The 16,912-nt window shown below is 41.4% G+C and overlaps 1 protein-coding gene across 3 annotated transcripts in view; it reads left to right on the top strand.

Annotated features, from left to right (window-relative positions):
* Nucleotides 1–16,912, top strand: part of FOXP1 (forkhead box P1) — a 416,711-nt gene that overhangs the window by 27,433 nt on the left and 372,366 nt on the right. The window lies entirely within an intron of this gene.

Here is a 16,912-nt window from a genome sequence, read left to right as displayed (position 1 = left end):
AAGGAACAGTCCGCCTTCTAGTGGAATAAATGACAGCATTCTCTCTTAGGTGGGGAACACAGTACCAAATGAGGTCTAGACCCAGGTGTGGTTCTTAAGGTTTGAGGTTCCAAGTTTGCTAGACTCTTATGCCTCTTTCAATGCTGGGGTATTGGCATCCACAGTATTTTCAACTAATCATGTGTCTTGAACACTACTTATTTCACCAATGAAAAATAATTTCAAGCATCTTTTAATGCTAGTGAACAAACATTCTTGTGTAGTTTTAGGTAACAATATATGAGGTGCTTGTGTGGCCACCTCTTACATATGGAGGGTTTGGGGTGCATCCTGAGAGGACATTTCTGATTCAAAAAAATGTTGCATCTGGGTGTACAGACATGCATGTGTACCTGATTTTGAAAGAGCTAATTATAATTTAGCAAAAGAGAGTCAGATTGCAGGTGCTTTGAGATTGACATACAATTCGTTGTCAGTAAACACACGTGTGCACACATGCACACTTACATATAATAGATTTCAACTACCTACCCAGCAGGCCATTTGCTGTGTTTATAAAGTTGTCCAGTATATTGATTGTGGTCTGATTTCATGATTTGCGGCTACATATTTAAACACAGTTCAGGTCTGTTGTAGCTGGCCAACTGAGAAAGCAAGCAAGTGACCTTTATATTGCAGCTGGAAAGCCTATTTCAGTACAACGGGTCTGCCTCACTCCTCATTGAGTGATAGACTTTCTGTCACTCCCTTTCTCCCAGTCATGCCCATTGTTGATCCATCAAAGTCAACCAGTAATGGTTCCTTTTACAAGCGTTCTTAGAGCATCCTTTCTCTTCTCACCTCTGGTTGGATCTTTACTTGCTTTTGTTCGATATTGTTTGTGGTCTCATTCTTTGGGAGGCAGCATAGCATGGTGATGAAGACACTGGATTCTGGGATGGACAGCAGTGGTTCAAATCTAAGCTTGGCCATTTTATTAGCTGGTTACCTTACTGGGCCTTAGGTTCTTTGTCAGTTAAATGGGGATAAAAAATAGTGTAGTGTTGTTCCTGGTGCACATTACGTGTTGATTTCTAATTACTTCTTCTCTTTCCACTTCTACTATTTAAGTTGGTAGTTTGTTCCAGATCTGGAGTTCATTCTTCTGTACCAGACAGCCTAGTACAGCCCATCTCTCCCCACTCCTGCATCCTTTGTTTTCTCCCGCCAACTACCGGGGGTTAAGGGTTTGCTTAAACTTTATCGTAATATTTAGCCACCTAAAACATGGAAGGAGCCCTGGTGACAAAAGGTCAGCAGCTCAAATCTGCCAGCCATTTCTTGGAAACCCTATAAGGCAGTTCTACTCTGTCCTGTAGGGTCACTGTGAGTTGGAATCGATTCGAAGGCAGTGAGTTAAAACATTTAACCAGTAAGCCTGACAAGTAAGCCTTTCTCAAGGCAGGCAGCTTGGGTTGAGGAAGTGTCATTTGTATTCTATAAGACAGACTGAAATTGTGTGTCAAAACCCTGGTTCCAAATTGTCTTCCCTTACTTTCTTCCATTTTTTAAAGCACATTCTTTCCTGTTGAAAAACCTATTGCAGGCTTTATGTTGAAAGCCATGAACTCTGCCATGATGGTCATCATACAAGGTGCACAAAACCCAGCTTGCTCCGAGGTGATTTTTAGCATCATTAAGAACTTTATTATAATTATGATTGAGTTGTTGTGTTTCTTCTGGGCCTCTCTTTTATGCTTTTCATGTGGCTTTCCCAAGCATGGAGTCTGTTGGGTGTATACAGGGCAACTCGCCTGAATACAAGCTCCTTTTTATTAGCAGTGTCTCTCCTTTGCGCTGTAGCAGTGGTCTTAAGGTGAGCTAGTGGCAGAAGATCACATTTCATTGTGCTTTGAAAAAGGGGGTAATGGCATATTCACGTGCACTTGACCTCTTTCTTCTAATGTGTGCCAGATCACATGGAAAAAAAAAAGCATAATGAAAAGAGAGGTTTTTTTTTTTTTTTCACTTTGAAAGTAAGAAATAGAGTGATATTAGTGCTAAGGAAAGGATTTTTCTGTTTTTGAATATAGTAGGGGAAATAGGGTTGCTATCAGCACAACAGAAATCATCACTTATTTACCTGTAAGTGTTAAAGTGCACCTGATAGTTGGTAGGTGCACAGAGAATTCATTTATCAGGTGTCTTCTCTCCATGCAAACCCTACATAAGTTTCATAAAAACTAATGACAATTGTAGGAGATCTCTTTATAGGCACTCAGTGGGAAGGTAGCTAGCTACAAGAGCTTTGCTGGTGTTGCTGATCAAACCTACTTGGACAAAACCGGTGGTCGGAATCATCATAGGAACTTAGGAACAACGTCTGTCTTGCTGTGTACGTATGTCTTGTGTTTTTAAGGTTTAAACATCATAAAAGGGCGGCCTACTTCCAGGCAGAGTATAAGCTGGCAGCCGCAGGCCTGTTGTATTTGGTTTACACAACGTTTTAAAATAATTTGAGTTGGTTGCCAGCATTTATCTGTCAAGAGATTATACCTAAAACGGTTCTGGATGTTGACTGTTGTGGGAAAAGTGGAACAACGCAGGGCCCACATTCCTAAGTGGCAGCTGTTGGCTGGAGCTGTATAGTGGCTGCCCCCTTTAGCTAGGATTTGCCATTCTCCTCTAGACTGCTTTACTCATTAGTGTGACCCACTGGTCCTACAGGCATTAGAGTTTGCAAACCCTTACTTTAGGATTGCAAAGGGAAAACCAAACAATTGACATTCAGGACCAAACAGTATGTTAAAAAGAGTATCTCTTTGATGACTAACTTTAAGACAGAAGGAAATATATGTATATAATTTCTGGAATATATGTATTAGGAATATACTTTTATATAACTCGATGCATATATAGAAATTATTCTGAATTATATACATATATATGTAATTTGTACTCTCCAAAATGTAATATGTCATAGAATCTTCAAACTGGAGGGATCACTTGGTAGCATCTAGTTCTAGATCAACCCTCTTCTTTTACAGTTAAGGGGACTGAAACCCAGCAAATCAAGTTATTTGTTCAAGTATATATAGCCAGTAAGGGACAGTGCTGGGACAAGATCCCTGTGCTCTGTTTGTAATGCCAGGCTGGTAGAAGTGGTGTTGATGTACCACGTGGAACATACTGGAATGGAACAGAACTTTAAAAAAGTGCATGTCTTTTCTATCGTGTTAAGAGGTTGGTGTTTAAAGGAAAATATTTTACTCTTTAAGGATTCTTCAAGTATTCTTGATAACTCCGTTTCCAACTCTTTGGCCCCAGTTTTTCACCCAGAATTCAGGCTAGTCTTTCCTTCTGCCCTCTGGACCTTTCCACCCAGATGCTCTGAGCAGCTTAGCAGGAAGTGCATCCGAAGCCGAGCTTGTTGTTATTCTTCCCCTCTTAAACCTGCTAAACTTTCTGTATACTTGATGTTGGTCATTATTGCCATGGGATAAAAGTTGTTATATTGCCTTCCATTTTTCCTTCTCCCTTATTGTTCATATTCTTGGTTTCTAGGTCATGGTAATTCTGTTTTAGAAATCTCTAGCAAAATCAGCCCTTCCTCTCCATCTCCCTCGTTCCTGTGTAAGGCAAGGTCCCCATCATCTCTTGGTGGGACCATTGCAATACACTCTTCTTTGTACTTCTTCGTGCCAATTTAACCCCAATCCCAGATCATTGTCATCTCCATTGGTTTTCACCCATGGCTGCACGTTAGTCATTTGGGATTTTAAAACATACTGAGGTCTGGGCCCCGTGCCCAGAAGTGGGTTTAATTGCCAGGGCAGAGCTCCAGCATCAGCATTTTTAAAAGTTTTCCAAAGGGTTCTACTGTGCGTATCTAGTGATGACAACGGCTGCTCCACTTTGTCAGTGTGGTTAGCTTTCAATAAAACATATCCGATGTGTCATTCTACTGCTTCAGTGTATCTGTTAGCTCCAGGTCGTTTGCTGGATTAAGCCCAGACTCCTAGTTCAGCTTATAAGGTCTTCACAGTTGGATCCTAACCACGTCTCCAGACTTATCTCTGGCCACTGCTTCTCCCTACACTTACATGCCAGACAACAAGAATAGTTTACTCCTCCTGGAACTCAGAATAAACCAACCAAATCAAACCCATTGCATCAAGTCGATTCTGACTAATAGCGACCCTCTAGGACAAAGTAGAACTGCCCCACAGGGTTTCTAAGGAGCAGCTGGTGGATTCAGATTGCCGACCTTTTGGTTAGCAACTGAGTTCTTAACCACTGTGCCACCAGGGCTCTAGACCTCAGAATGCCTCTTAATTATTCCATGCCATTGAAGGTATGGCTTCTCTCATGTAGCTCCACCTTCAAGAGCGTCACTTCCATTTTAACACCTTTTCTGACACATAGTATTTTAGCTGTCCAATAGAAGATGCTGTGATGATGAAAATGTTCTATACCTATACTGTCCGATATGGTAATTACCAGCCACATGTGGCTCCTGAGCACTGGAAACGTAGCTCATGCAACTGAGGAAATGAATTTTTTAGTTTGAGTTTCATTTTAATTAATGTAAATTTAAATAGGTACATGTGGCTGGTGACTACCATGTTAGTCAGCACGGTTTTACACTTTGAGCTCCTTGAGGGCAGGGGCCAACTTTTCTTATTTATATTCTACATGGTACAGAATAGTGTTCATAAAAATTTGATGAATGAATAAATATTGTAGGAATTGTATAAAAAAAGTGTCTTTTCTAGCTTACATACCTACATAACACACACAAGAGTCCTATGTGTGTGTATAACACATATTGTCACATTTGACTCTGTCACAGATCTTATTACCCCATTTTCCAGATGAAGAAATTAAGCATTAGAGAAGTTAAGTGACTCAGACAAGTCATAATCATGAAAACCAAGATCTGATTATGTTGCCTGGTTATCCTTAGTCACGTTGTAAGCAACACATTTCTTCTGATATTTTTAGTTCTGGGTCTCTGAAAATCTGAGAAAATGTTGTATGGGCTTATTCAGTGTGTGTAGTCCATCTAATCCTTTCATAGTACCAGCAGTTGGCTTTTATCCTTTGGTCACTTAAGTGACGCCATTTCTTATGTTCTGGAACTGTTGCTGGTTGGTACCAGGTTTCTTGTTTTAACTCCATTACCAAATCTGCCAAAGATTAGAAGTCACTGGATTGACTTATGACAGCTTTTTCTTCCACAGCGTTTTGAAGCCTGGCTGTACAGTTTGCGTTGCACTAGGTGGGACATGTGATGATGTTTTTAAAGCTGAAGTTAAGCAGACCATGGTTCTAGGAGAGGGAATGGCATTAAGGTTCATCTCAGACCTTAATGCAAAATTTCTTATAATCTGAAAGCTTTTTTTGTGCAGAGCCTAAATTAGGGCATGGTTAGTAGGGAGAGGGGGAGGGTAATTGCATTTTTGGTGAACAGTGAATCTCAATTCTTATTTGTAAGAAGTCTATTTGATTTAAATTCTTATAGCTTCCTCGCTCATTCTATTTCCTTGGCACCGTATTATGAACAATAAGGTGATTTTACTTCAAGGGAACTTAGGGATTTTTGTTCAAATTGTATTTCAGTCATTCACATAAATATCAGCCTCTATACATTTCTCTTATCTGCAGAAGTGTGAACAAATACTATGCAGATGCGATCTGCTTGACCCCCTGTTGCTGAACTTTTGTAGTGGGCAGAGTAACTGAGACTGAGAAGAGCTGATTTTATGAAGGAACCAAAGAAGGCAAAATTGTTCTCGTTAACTTTGTTTACTAGAAGTCATCAACTTTATGTTATTATTTCAGAAAGATTTATTAAGTGCCTCTTATAGAGCAGGGATGTGAGTTAACAAGAGAAAGCGTTGGTTAAACAGACCATTATAATAAAATGGAATTATTCCCATATTAGGACAAACACTCTGTGCAAATGCAGCAAATAACGGGCATCAAGCTCAAGAGAGGTTAGAGATGGCTTCTTGGAGGAAGCGATATTTATGCCTGAGTTATGTGGGATGATTGGGACTTCCCTAGCTGAAGAAGGGGTAGAGTGATCCAATGGTAGGCAAGAGCTGTGCAAAGGCTTGGAGATGCAAGAGTGCGTGGTACGTATGAGCATCTATTGAAGTCAGGAGTGGTAGGAAGATGACTGGAAGACCAAGCAGAAGGCTACCAGAAGGCCACGCAGGGGCTGTTGTCAGGAAGAGCCTTCTGGGTACCTTTGAACATTTCAACTTGATCATCTGGACCTTGGAACCTAAAGAAACTTTTAAGTAGGAGTAGAACATGCATCTGGGAAGCAGGAGACATTCAGCATCGATATCAATTTTGAGATGCATCCCACTGTCAAAAATATTAGGATGTGGTGAGAGAAGCTATGCAGGAGTTGAAAAAATTTTGTAAATTTGTGATTGTACAAGATTAGTTTGTCTTCCATATGGGTGGGTTTGTGGAAAGCAAATCCAAAGGCTTCTAGAAAGAGTCTTGAGAAGGCAAAATGCAGGAGTGCAGGCGAGGTGCACTTGTGTGAGCTAGTGAGTCTCCGGAGGGATGAAGGAAAGAGAGGAGAAGAAGGGATATGATTGTTAGATGTGGTGGAGGAGGAGTCCAGGGTGCCTCCAAACCGGGGCTTAGCTGGATGGCTGGTAGTAACATTCACTGAGTGAAGGACCACAGAAGGAGAAACCGGTTGGAGGAGAAGCAGCTGAAGAAGATGGCAGATATAATGCAGGGTCAAAGTCACAGGAAGAACGCTGGAGAAGAGAACTATTTGAAGAAGAAGAGAGTGTCAGCCCTGCCGGGTGAAACCAATGGTCCAAGTCAGAATGGACTGAAAACCGAATGGCCTTGGCTGGAGAGGTTTCAGTGATGTGCTGAAGGACTGAGAGATGTGTGGAAGTGAATACATGGAGACCCTGAATATAGACAACTCTTTCCAGAAGCTTCTTAAAGGAAGGAGAAAGAAGGGGGTTGTATCTGCAGGGGATGTGGAATTGAGAAAATAATTTGTTTATTTTGTATCATAACTGAATAGAGGTCACAAGGTCTTACCAGAATCTTTTCCTTAAACCTTATTTAAAAAAAATATATATTTCAGAACTTTAGATGTCTTTCTAACTAGTAGTGAGTTAGTAGCAAGTTAGAAGTCCTTTGGAGGTAAAGATAGAAGCTTCTGGAAGGCGGCAAGTGGGAGTGCAGCAGGCTAGATTTTATCTGACAGAAACCTTTAAAGAGAAGACTCACAAAACAAAAATAACAACCTTGTCATGGTGGTTTGGGGGCTTTTTGGTATCAGCCCCACACAGCTCAGAAAGCTCTTGAGGTCATTGTGGTATAAAGTATGCAGTGGTTATTGGAAGTGTATGTATTTGATAAAGATTTCCATCAAAATGTGAAGGCAAAACAAGTTGTGAACTGAAGCAGTCAAGTGGTTTTCTAGAAAATTCACTTAATGGCAATATCAATCCCCCAGTACAACGATAGAAATACAGCCACTTTTAAGTGTTTCTGCCCTCTTTTTGAATACCATGTAATTCTACCCTTTTTATGACTGTCCTCCTCACCCCTAAATTTGTGTGCTTTCCTAATGGAACGCGTCTTTACACTCAGTAACCACGTTAATTTACGGTGTATTTTGGTATTCCAACAAGGGAAATGCGGGGAGGTAATACGACTTCTCTTTGTTTTACTCTGAAGAGATTTTTACTACCGGGTCCTTGACATCTTCCACCTCAGTTTATCTTTAATTTATCTTTAACTGGAACCATTTTGTCCATTAGCTCCATTCTAATCACCCCTCAGAACGGTCAGCTTTACAAGCAACACATGACAGAGAAAACATGAAAAATCAGCCGGCCTCTCCTGACATTCACCAGCAGCATACGTCTAAACACTGGAAAAGTTTATTTGCTTTCTCTGAAGATGTGCTAAGTGATTTTGCAGTTTGAGTGGTACGGCCTTATAGCACTTAGGCTTGCATTTATTAAATAAATTTGTTCTCTAACTCAAGTGTTAAGTGTGTATTATGAAACCTCAAAGCCAATTTCGGTGATTGCAATGTGCAAATATTTTTTAAATTATGTAATTAAATAGGACTTGGCCTGCAAGGTCTTCAAAGTAATTTATTAATTGAATAGTCTGATTTAATTGTATGTTATTTTTGTTTGTCCAGGGAAGTGCCTGCGTCTCTCGCAGAGAGGAGATCTCTCCTGTGCTTGTCACTGGGGTATGGAGGTCCCCTCCGAGGAGTCTTTAGCCGCCAATTAACTATTAACCCAGAAGAGGCAACTTGGCTCCTTTTGTCCCTAAAACTCTGGGTTGGTGCCTCAGTCTGGTGAATTTAAAGGAAGGAGGTAGGGGGACAACTTGCTGGGTAGAGTTATTTGTAGTTCACTCTGTTTATCGCATTATTTAAAAATGAATCACTAAAATCTCTACTTGTCTTGTGCCAGTGTACATGGCTGTATAAAGCGTGTGAACAAAAAGACAAGCCCCTTTAATTCAGAGCTTGCTACATCTAGCTATTGCTAAAGCCACGCCGTGTCTGTTTCCTTCAAATGTCATTTTAAAGGTATTGTGGTTTTGGAGCAGCAGCTGTGACTGAAAAGTATGTAAACTAAGCTGTTCTTGCTCATATCATTTTTATATTCTTATGTCAGACCAGAAGGCTGCTTTAAATTTATTTTTTATTGTGTATTAGTTCTAGAACTTGTTTTGTATTCTTTTTTTTTTTCTTTCTCGGGAACATATGTTCTTTGGGACGTGTTACACTCAAGCACTTAAGAAAATAACAATTGTGAGGGGAAAAAAGTACGAAAATAGTTCCTTATTTGAGTATTGTAGTTGGGGAAAGATTACTTTAAAAAAAAAAAAAATTAACTTTCACGAAGTAGAATTTAGGGGCCTAGCATCTGTGTTCTAGGAAATGAGAGAATTCAGGCGTACTGTACGAGGCCATGTGAAAGGCAGTAACTTTTAGAAGCCCAAATTGCATTCCCAAAAGGAAAATATTTTTTGTTGCTATTAAATATAGTTTATATTGCTACTTCAGAACTTTTTTTTTTTTTTTTCCAGTGGAGCCTTTTACTTAAATTCTTAGTTAATATTTCTATATAGAAAGGTCTTTGTCTCTGGAGCCCGCCCCTGCAAATTCCCATTTAATATGCGGTTGTGGATAAGTATTTATTCATACCATGCGGTACCCCACACCTGATCAGGTGACAGCGTGGCGTCATGTCAGCCAGCAAAATGTTTGAGAGACTTTTGAGTAATGGTGGCGGGGAAGGCGCAGAGGGTTGGAGGATACAATAACAGGAACATTTTTTTCCTGTCCTCTAGCCTTTCACCGTGGGTACTGTTTGGTCTCTCCTGTGGACGTTTGGGATGCAGAATAGGGAAATACTCCTTTTTCTAAAAGGTTGTAAAGCTGAGAAGAAAGTATGGACTCCTAGAATTTCCATGGTAAATATAATTTGATTACATGTTTTGGTCATTTCCCCTAGAGCTCAGATTTTTACTTTGAGAGTTGTTTCACAGTGGTTTTTTTTTTTTTTTGCCCCCAGCTTTTGGAAACAAATTGAGCCCTAACAAGTTGCCCTAAGAAGGCCCCCATCTGGGTGCCCCAAGTGAGGAAGTAAATTAGGGAGGAAGGCAGATCCCTCATGAGCCTGCTGATCTGATAGTCCCACCTCTCCTGTCTCCTGCTGGGCCCTGTGTGGGCCTGGCTGAGCCTGGGGAGGTGGCCTCCTCCAGGGTGTGAACTGGCCCTGGCTGTCCTTGTATCATAGTCTTGGGAAAGGACCTGTCAGAGCATGCTGGATGATGGTCACATTAGATACAGGTACAGCACAGGCATTGGCCATCCAGGAGGGACCTATCTATAGCACCGGAACAGGGTTCTGGGGGCCTCCTGCTGTGCCTTGGTGGATCCTGGGAAGCTCAGGGTAGTGGCTCAGGGTGTTCTCAGAAGACTTTTGGACAATGGCTACTTCCCACCCAATACAAAAGTATTTCGGTATTTTAACAACTTGTTCAGATGCATCACTGTGTGCCAATTCAGTGTCATCCTTGCGTGCCTCCTCATTTTATCAATCAGCAGACTGGGACCAGGAGAGGAAAAGTGACTTAACCAATTCCAGCTGAGTTCCTGGCGGCCCCAGGAGTAGAACCACCATCTCTTACCTTCTAATGAAAAGCTCTATCCAATATCACTTTGCTGCCTCTTAACCAAGGTGTGGAAATCTCTTCTTTTCTACTTACTTTAAACCAGAGTCGATTTAAATAAGTTCCCTGAGAAACAAAAACAAGAGGAAAAAACAAAGGAAACTAGGTGCCTGGGGCACTGAAGTGGACGACTTTAGGGAAGGAAGTTAGCTTGTTTAAATTAGAGCTGTAGATACCCCGCGTTGGCACAGTTTATGGGACACTCGTGACTATTACTTCCATTCTCTTGCCTCTTTGCTGTTCAAAGGACCCTGCTCCCAAATCTCTGTTTTACGTGATTCATGTCTCCAGCTGCCATAATCTCTAGTCATTGCTTCTCCACCTTGGTTGGGAGTTGGAGGCCCTTGTTCCTGCTTTGGAACCCATCATCTACGTGACCTCAGGGTCACATGCTAATCCACTCCCCTTGAGGGAATGCATTGACTAGACCCCTCAAAGGCACCTTTCAGCTCTACAATGATTTCCGTTCTTCTCTTTCCTCTGAAATTTTCTCCTTCTAAGTTTTATTTCTCCACTTAAGAGCCTGGGTCACATGACTGATGCAGAAGAAATCTAAATCTTGGTCATGGTGGACACATGATTTCTCAGTTACTTAATGCTGCTGTAACAGAAATACCTCAAGTGGGTGGCTTTAAGTGAACAGAAATTTTTTTTGCTCAGTTTAGGAGGCTAGAAGTCTAAATTAAGGGCACTGGCTCTAGGAAAAGACTTTCTCTGTCCATTCTGGGGGAAAATCCTTGTCTCAGCTTCTCTGGTGTTCTGTTCAAAGTTCTTTGAAGATCTCCACTTGGAATCTATCTTCTGCCCATTCGTGCTTGCTTCTCTGTGCCTCCTCTGCTCTTTTGATATTTCAGAAAGTGAATAGGTTTCAGACACACCCAATACTGATGATATGACCTCATTAACATACAAAGAAAACTTTGTTCCCAAATGGATCACATCTACAGGCATAGGGGTTAGATTCCAACACATATTTTGGGGGGGACACAATTGAACCATAACACATGACAATATTTGTAGTTGAGTCCCAAGCCGTTCTTTGGGGTAGCCCTTGTCTTCTGTTAGTGGCAAAAATTGGACAGAGAACTTTTGGTAAGATAAACCTCCCACTTCCTACTTTGTCCTTTTCATTTATTATTATTATTACTGTCACTGACAATGTTTCATGGGGTTACTGGGTGCAGGTCCTATGGGCTTTTCTCTACCCCACTGAAGAAGCTCATGGAAGATTGTATGGCCTGGAAAGTGCCTTAGCAATTAAATACAAACCTGGTTCATATAAATTGGCTTGTTTCTATATGGAAAATATGAGCCCCCCCCCCCTTTTTTTAAATGGACCAGGTGTGGATTAGTTCACTGAACCTTTCACCCAGCCATATTCCTGCTTGTAATTCTTCTGAGGCACAGTTGAGCCAAGTCAAAGAAACATGTTATTAAAGGTGAGCTGAAAGGCATTTAAAAAATAAACAAACTGTTTAAGATCCTAAATCAGTAACAGAATCTATATGTACAGACTTGAAAAGTACAAGAAAGTGTGTTTCAATACCTTTGGGCTCCAGACCAGATTCTTCTCCTGCCTTCTTTGAAGATCTCCCCCAAAGTCCCTGTTGGTCGTTGACAGGACCAGCAACCCACGCCAGGCTTGGATTATAGCTCCTCTGTAGCTAATGACTTGCCCTCTGCTGAGGTAGGTGAGACCCCAGTCTTAAATGTGTAATTCTCCAGCTAATATAGAGAAGAAAGAAGTACTCTGATTTTATTTTAGCATCATAGTCTTAAGAAGTTGAAAGTCTGGTATGCATTCTTGTCTTTTTTCTAGCCTGTAGTATGGCCGGCAAAGATACTATTAGCAACTTGTAGAGATGGCAGAAATGAGGTGTAAGCAGTTTTAGATTTACTTAAGTTGTATTACCCTTGATCGTAATAACAGTGGCTATCATTTCCTTAGCACTCAGTAGGTGCACGGTGCTATTCTAAGTACTTTATTGAGTTAATGCATTTATTTCTCAGAACCAAATTACATACTGTTATTAAGCCCATTGTATGGATGAGCACACTGAGGGACAGAGAACTAACTTGCCTGAGTTCACAAGGCCAGTAAGCAGCAGAGCTGAGATTTGAACTCCAGCCTTTGAATCTGTTCTCAGAAGCCCTGAAGCGTGCTAGGATAAACTCTCCGGTGCAGTACTATATTATATAACACACAATTTTAAGTGAGACAGGCCAGGGCAGCTGTAAGAAATAAAGATATATGTCCTGTAAACCCTCAGCCTTGCCTGTGTCTCCACGTTCCCCTTGCTTTCCACAGCTTTTCTGTTTTGTTTTTGTGTCAGCCAGGTAACGAATGATACCCAGTGATACCCAGCTAACGAATGGGTATCATCACCTGCATGCTAGTTCACTGCTTCTCTCTTGATTATCTTAAACTTCCATTTTGATTCTGGACTTGTGCAAAGGCATTTTCCCACTTATAAAGTAATTTCAAACAGCAGGAGAAAGAAGGGAGAGGGACTTTAGGTCTGGGTCTTCCTGGTCCACCTTTTACCAGGTAAACAGTTCTTTCCAGGAGGAACTTAAAGCCCAAATTCTTGATAGTGGACACAAGGTCTTCTCAGAAACTTACCCTTAGCTTGAAAGCATTACCCCCCTCCTCTACCCCTGTTGCTTTACGTGACAGAAAAGGGGCGAGTTCAGACAACACTTACATCTCCTGCACTTTTGGGTAGCTTTAGCTTCATTGAGGACCATATGCTGAGTTTGTCAAAGTCAGCAGCCTGTTGTAGCTACTCTTGTTTTAGAAGCGGTAACTTGCTGTATTGGGGAAGCAGCATCATATGGCTTCTGCCAAGGGCCCTTCCTCCTTAATCAGGTTGTTGGGGGGACCCAGGGAAGCTCTGTTGTCAGAAGGATTAAAAGTCCCCTATTATCATCATTAGTAACATAGCAGTCTGTAAGTAACAAAACCCTTTAGTAACATAGCAGTCTGTAAGTAACAAAACCCTTTCTAGCTAAGGACCCCAGAGGGTGGGCCACATCTTGGGTCTAAATTATATTGGAGTTTCTGAGTGTGTTTTTTGTAGGAGCTTAGAGAAGTGATGAGCTTCGAAAGAGCCTAGAGTTGGGTCAAAGTTGAGAATAGAAGGGAGCTGGAATCTGCCAATGTCAGGGAATTCAGGAAGAGAGGCATGGGAAAGGAAATAGGAGGAAAAGGTGCCAGGAAAAGTTGCCTCATCACTTGGCGTTTCTCTGGTGGCCGAAAGGTAAATTTCTACTTTCGGGTCATTTGAAAGCTACGTGTGCACATAGCTGCCAAATGTTTGCAGTTTAAGGACTAATAAAGTAGGGATGTGTTTAATAATGGGAGACGATTACTTTCAGGGAAAGATTGGTGGAGGTTTATTCCTGACTATGTTAAGTTGGTTCATTCTTTTTTTTTTTTTAGTTTTTGTTGTGCTTTAAGTGAAAGTTTACAAATCAAGTCAGTCTCTCATACAAAAATTTATATATACCTTGCTATATACTCCTCCTAGTTGCTCTCCCCCTAAGGAGACAGCACACTCCTTCTCTCCACTCTCTATTTTCATGTCCATTCAGCCAGCTTCTGACCCCCTCATTTCCCCTCCAGACAGGAGCTGCCCGGGCAGTCTCATGTGTCTACTTGATCCAAGAAGCTCACTTCTCACCAATATCATTTTCTATCCCAAAGTCCAGTCCAACCCCTGTCTGAAGAGTTGGCTTTGGGAACGGTTCCTGTCTTGGGCTAACAGAAGGTCTGCAGACCATGATCTCCGGGGTCCTTCTAGTCTCAGTCAGACCATTAAGTCTTGTCTTTTTACGAGAGGTTGAGGTCTGCATCCCACTGCTCTCCTGCTCCCTCAGGGCTTCTCTGTTGTGTTCCCTGTCAGGGCAGTCATCAGTTGTAGCTGGGCACCATCTAGTACTTCTGGTCTCAGGCTGATGTAGTCTCTGGTTTATGTGGCCCATTCTGTCTCTTGTGTCTTTGGTGTTCTTCATTTTCCTTTGTTCCAGGTGGATAGAGACCCATTGATGCATCTCAGATAGCTGCTTGCTAGTGTTTAAGACCCCAGGCGCCACTTTCCAAAGTGGGTTGCAGAATGTTTTCTTAATAGATTTTATTATGCCAATTGACCTAGATGTCCCCTGAAACCATGGTCCCCAAACCCCTGCTCCTGCTACGCTGGCCTTCGAAACTTTCAGTTTATTCAGGAAAGTTCTTTCCTTCATGTTTAGTCCAGTTGTGCTGACCTCCCCTGTATTGTGTGTTATCTTTCCCTTCACCTAAAATATTTCTTGTCTGCTATCTAATTAGTGAATACCCCTCTCCTTCCTTCCCTCCCCACTCTCGTAACCATCAAAGAATATTTTCTTCTCTGTTTAAACTATTTCTTGAGTTCTTATAGGAGTGGTCTCATACAATATCTGTCCTTTTGCAATTGACTAATTTTACTCAACGTAATGCCTTCCAGATTCCTCCATGTCATGAAATGTTTCACAGATTCATCATTGTTCTTTATCGATGCGTAGTATTCCATTGTGTAAGCTGATTCGTTCTTGAGTGTTTTCTTTCTTGGTTCAAGGTTCCCACAACAAAATTTGGCTGTAGAACCACTCAGATGCTTCTCTGGGTACCGTTGAGTTGTTTGCCATTGCACATACTGCAGTACAAATAGAGGTGCTGGAGTAAGATGAAATAATATTTTTGTCCAACTCACATCATAATTCATTCGTTATATATTTAAGGAGCACCGTCTTTTACCATGTGTAGCGGAAACCCTGGTGGCGTAGTGGTTAAGTGCTATGGCTATTAACCAAGAGGTTTGCAGTTCAAATCCACCAGGCGCTCCTTGGAAACTCTATGGGGCAGTTCTACTCTGTCCTATAGGGTCACTATGAGTCGGAATCGACTCGACAGCAGTGGGTTTGGTTTTTTTTTTTTTTTACCAGGTGTAGCTACTGTTCTGTACTGGGATATAGCAAGCAAGACAGATATGTTTGGATATTTTGTCCCAAACTGAAATGCACAGAGTCAGAATTGACACAACTTGTCTTATCTGTTGCCTGAACTTGCCCCCAAAAGCCATAAAGAAAACGTTCAGCTGCAGATTGAAGCGGCCAGGAGCCAGATGTGACCACTGGGAGAATATCTTTGAGAGCTTGTCATCTGGATCCAGCTGTGCTAACCTAGCCCTGGTAGGCAGCCATGTGTTGTGCCTGCCAACTGGGGGCCAGACACTAGTGCAGGCTTAAACAATTAGTAGATTCCCTCATCCGGTGGCTGGATTCGCTGTGTGTGTCCTCCCGTTACTGCTGCTGTCCACACTGGGAGCCTTTGTGGTCCTGGACAGAGATGCCCAGAAGGGAACTGAAAGTCAACCCCTTGAGAAACCAGGCAAAGCTTCCTTACCCAGAATTTTGAGAGGGATGCAGAGGAGCTGGAAAACCAGTGTCAGGGGAAAAAAAAAAAAAAACCAGAAGCAAACCAGATGTGGCCCACGCCATGCGAATTTTGATTCCAAGCAAGGACATTTGGCAGATAGAGAATGACTGACTGCCTTCTACCATGCCCCTGCAACAAAGTAAGAAGCAGAGTTTGACTCTGAGGATGTCTTTTTTCCTACCTTTTTTTTTTTTTTTTAATTGTTGCTCCTTTATGAGAAGCACTTCTGACGACCCTTATTGATTTGATTCAAACAGAGGGTCTTAGTTACCTAGTGCTGCTTTAACAAAAAATACTCCAAGAAGCAGGTGACTTTAAAGAACAGAAATCTATTTTCTCACAGTTATAAAAGTTCAAATTGGGGTTGTAGCCACGTCAACTTCTTTGTGGGTCTCCTAGTTTCTGATCTCTTCCAGCAACCCTTGGCGTTTCTTTGCTTGGTGTTTATCTTCCCCCGTGTGTGTGTCTGTCTGTCTATCTTTTCTGCTGTTTTTATAAGACACTACTTAGAAGGGATTAGGTTCAGGACCCACCTTACTCTGATATAACCACATTAATATAACAAAGGAAAATCCCTATTTCCAAACAGGGTCATATTTACAGCTGCTGGGGTTAGGACTTCCACATTTCTTTTGGGGGGACACAATTAAATCCATAATACAGAGGTTTCATTAAATGTCTTAATGGATACTTAAAGATGGGCCGTAGCTTTCAGATACCTGTTTTATCTGCCTGCCAAAATAAGTATATAAATAAATAAAATGCTTCAGCCAACCTGTGTATGGAAGATTTTTTTTATAAACTGTGGAGTTTCTGGTTTAACTTTCCAGGCAGGCCCTGCTATCAGACGGGAAAGTAATGATTTTGATCGCCTTTGTAGTTGCTCAGTAAATGTTTATAGAATGCGTCGAATAAGTAAAAATTCCAGTGAGCTTGCTGACCTTCAAGGCTGATGATTAAATGAGGGCAGTTAAAAAAAACAAAAGAAACCACAAACACTAGTGCAGTTATTTCAAATGATAAATGGGGGAAACAACCCACCATTTAGTATCTCCCCCCAGAAAAAGTAAAGGTTTTAAGTGGGATAATTCTAGTATTCTTTTTCAGATGCCCACATATAACAGAAAGCACAAGATGATAGAGATTAAGGTTTTGAAGGAGGCTTCTTTTGAGAGTGAACAGAGATGTCCACGTGAGAAAAATCTTCACCACAATGAT

Source organism: Elephas maximus, chromosome 20 (genome assembly GCF_024166365.1).
Source record: "Elephas maximus indicus isolate mEleMax1 chromosome 20, mEleMax1 primary haplotype, whole genome shotgun sequence".
In the NCBI taxonomy this organism is placed as follows: domain Eukaryota; kingdom Metazoa; phylum Chordata; class Mammalia; order Proboscidea; family Elephantidae; genus Elephas; species Elephas maximus.
Note: the sequence above shows the minus strand (reverse complement) of the source record. Positions and strands in the feature narration are given on the sequence as shown.